The sequence below is a fragment of the Adelges cooleyi genome, unplaced genomic scaffold (genome assembly GCF_023614345.1).
Source record: "Adelges cooleyi isolate 19-005CV unplaced genomic scaffold, UGA_ACOO_1.1 ACOO_flye_CR_arks_rails_tigmint_CR_PRNA_117, whole genome shotgun sequence".
Taxonomy (NCBI): domain Eukaryota; kingdom Metazoa; phylum Arthropoda; class Insecta; order Hemiptera; family Adelgidae; genus Adelges; species Adelges cooleyi.
Window position 1 is genome coordinate 79,711 of NW_026095770.1, and position 4,264 is coordinate 83,974.

Consider the following 4,264-nt stretch of genomic DNA (forward strand, 5'->3'; position numbering starts at 1 on the left):
CCATACTACCGAAGGAAAATCACCCTTTCTCCCGTTCCAGCTCCAGTACAGGTACATTACTTATACGCTAGCTTCCGGGAAACCGCCTGCTTAAATAATAATTATTCTTAATTTAATTTTTTTTTCTCTCTTCTCCCCTTAAGAGAACGCAGAACGTAGAAGTAGAACGTAACAAACGGCCGAGAGGATGCGCTGTTAAGTGTTTTAGGCGCAAGCACGCGACGCGTTAAACCACGCCCATTTCCGTGCGCGCCTGGGCGGTTTGCGTGAGTACTGAACATCGGTCAATTTTATTCTGCTAAAAACGGTCGTGAAGAGTAGTAGCAAAATGGGGCTTTACCGCCCATTGTATATAAATTCTAGTTTAACCTTATATATTGTTTAGTATAGAAAATTCTTTTGCAACAAGGAGTGTTTTACTAAATAAGAAGTGGAAGAAATAAATCATATATAAAAACATGTTTCAAATAAACTAAAAATGACTATAGTTTATTTGAAACATGTTTTTATATATGATTTATTTCTTCCACTTCTTATTTAGTAAAACACCCAATGTTGCAAAAGAATTTTCTATACTAAACAATATAATAAGGTTAAACTAGAATTTGTATACAATGGGCGGTAAAGCCCCATTTTGCTACTACTGTGAAGTATGTCACGTTTTGCCGGCTGCTGTCATAATTAATTCGTACCATCAGAACATTAGTGTAATAACTCGAAAAATGAAAACTTTGAGTTCACATGTTTTCTTATTGTAAAAATTACGTTCTTTTCGATGCACTAGTGTATTTTAATGTAAATACAATATTAAAACTGTAAAATGACAAATTACGATAGTGTATTAAAGTAAAAGCAAAGATTACTTTAATGCAACAGTGTAGTATTTAAAAATAATACACCAAAACAATTATCCTAACGGGTCATGCAGTAGTGCACTAGTGTAGTTTTTTGATATAATACACTATTGCACTAGGTTTCGTTACTTATCATTGATACGATTTTGTTATCACTTATATGTTTATCATAGCTTTTAATCCAATTATCTAATACTAATTATTATTATTTATTAATTTCGTTATATTTTAATTGTTTTAATAAAATTATATTTAATTTTAATACAATTACTTTCAATAATGACTGCTCAAAGCAGAACAAAACGTATGCTTTTATTAGCAAGTATAGTAACAAGCAATACTTTAAACGAATTTGAGGTAAGTCAAATATAGTATTATTATGCTTATATGTATAATATGAGTTGTGAATAGATATTATTATGTGTGTTTTTATATATTTTTACTGTGGCTATGCATTTTAATTTGGGTGAGGTATTTTGAGTATTATTTTATAAAAAATATATACTATAAATACACAATATTGTTTTACAGAAGTTTCCAGTACTGAACTAGTAGACAAATGGCTGGAAGCCAATTTTTCTGAGAATACATTCATGAATAACTTACCACTATCTACCAGTTCCTAAATCAACACGAAGAAGAATATTACAATTTGGAGCCAGGTAATCTTGACACTTTAACCCTATTAAATGGCCCAATAACTTTTGAATAGGTTAACGATGAAGAAAACTGTACTAATATAAACGAAGTTCCTAATTCTACACAAGAATTATTTAATTTAAATACAATAATATCTACACAAATTCCAGTTGAATTTAATGAAAACATTTTAAATGATAAAGCTTGTACTTCAGATGATGTTCAAGATTTAAATAGTAACCATAAGACCTTATCTACATCTAGTTTTTCTATAATTCAAGATAGTTTAAATATTGAAAACACTTTTGTTCCTATTGAAAACAATCCTGCAGCATGGGTTGTAAATAATGATACTCCACAAAAAAAATCTAAGAAAAGATCTAGAAAACCAAATAAATAGAAAAGAGAGGTTAAAAAGGTAAAGAGAAATTTAGGAGAAGCTTATACAACTGTGAAATGCATAGAAAAACCTGCTAAAAAATTGCTTGAACCATGTGGAGAGAAATTTAAAATTAAATGTTCAGAAAAAATTAATCAAAAAGAAAGAGAAACTATTTTTTCACAATATTGGGAGCTTGCAAATATTGATAGACAACGTGACTTCATTAATTGTCATGTAGAAATAGTAAAACCCAAATATCAATATAAAGTAGTTCATTCTTCTAGATCAAATAATTTTCATTATTTTTTTAACGTGGAAAGGGAAATTTCAAGAATAAGAGTTTGCAAACTTTTTTTCAAGTCCACACTAAACATAAATGACACAAATATTTCAACAGCAAGGAAAAAGTTAAATGAGTCCGGTAGTACGGAAAAAGATAAATGAGGAAAACATACTAATAGAAATGCAATCAGTGAAGAAGACAAAAAAGTTGTTAGGAATCATATAAATTTGTTTCCAAGGATTGAGTCCCATTATTTAAGAAGTCATACTACCAGAGAATTTATAGATGGAAGTTTAAACTTGACAGAAATGTATAGAATGTATACAGAATATTGTAAAAATCATAATATTATTACACCAGTTAAGAAACATTATTATGAAAATGTTTTCAATTATGAATATAGGGTTTTTTTCACCAAAAAAAGACCAATGCTCTGTATGTGAAGAATATAAAAATACTTCATCCAAAACTCCAGAATTAGAAGACATTTATGGAAAACATAAAAAAAGTAAAGCAGATGCTAGAAATGAAATACATAAAGACATGCATTTAATAAAATCAAATACTAACAAAGGACTTTACTTTTATGATTTACAGGCAGTCTTACCAACACCTTCAGGTGAAGTGTCCAGTTTTTATTATAAAAGAAGGCTGGCCACTTACAACTTTACAGTTTTTGATTCAAATAACAATAAGGGTCACTGTTTTATCTGGAACGAGAGTGTAGGCAAAAGGGGAGCTATAGAAATCGGAAGTTGTTTAATAAAATTTGTTGAAAATTTTGTACCAAATGAAAGGACTGAGCTATTATTTTATTCTGATAACTGTAATGGTCAGAATAAAAATAGATACATTTATACTCTTTAAATGTATATTAATAATATTTCAGAGATAACACATAATTTTTTGACAACTGGACATACACAAATGCCAGTTGACTCCATGCATAGTCGTATAGAAAATCAAAAAAAGCGTGCATTAAAAAGTGGTCCAGTGTACATCCCTGCACAATGGGTGTCAATAATAAAAGTTGCTAAGAAAAACGGAACACCATATTCTACTACTGAAATGGACACAAAGAGTTTTATTGATCTTACAATCTTCTATTCAATTAATGAAAATGGTGAAAAAATATTGATGGGAAACATTGTTGTTATACATTTAAAAAAAGAATCACCTTTCATTTTATACTACAAAATAAACTTCTCAGAAAATAAGTACAAAACTATAATATCAAAAGTAACCCCAAAAGAAAACAATCTTATCCAGATAAAGAAGATATTTCCCTAAAACCTGCTTATAAAACTGCTCCAAAAATTGCACATTCAAAAAAAGAAGATCTCCTCTCATTATGGAAATCAAATCTAATTCCTGAACAGTATCACTATTTCTATAAGCAATTATTGACAGAAAATGCTTCAACTTTAAAACCTCTCCAAAAAACTCAAAGGGATAAGATGAGTGCAAAGAAAACAAAAAATAAGACTAAGTTAAACAACAGTACAAAAACAAAAATATTAAGCAATAAACTGCCAAAAAGAAATTATTTAAATAAGCTGTGTCTATCAAGTGTATAAAATTAAAAAATGTTGTGATAAATATTCAAATTTTACTAGTCATTAAAAGTACTAATGGACTGAGTGATAGCTAAGTGATTTATGTTTATTTTTAATTTTATTTGTTGACTATTTCTATTGTAAAAAAATGTCAAGTCTTAAATGTTAATTTCATGATTTTATACATTGAACTGAAAAATACTATAAACTTATTACAAGTTTATTAATGTGACAATTTTTTAAAATTTTAATATGTATTAACATTCTTTCAACTACTAATACCAGAGAATAATATTGTACAAAACAAATTAAAAATATTAAATGAAGAGTATATTATTAATATTGAATGCATTGTATACAATAATTCAGTAATTTAAGTATAACTATATAACTTTATCTTATTATTATTATTATATTATTTTAAACAAAATTTGTGATAAATATTAAAATAATTTTAATAGTCTGTACAATAAGTAATAATAGACTGAGTGAAAGCTAAATGATTTATTTTTAATTTTATTTGTTGTTGACTATTTCTATTATAAAAAAA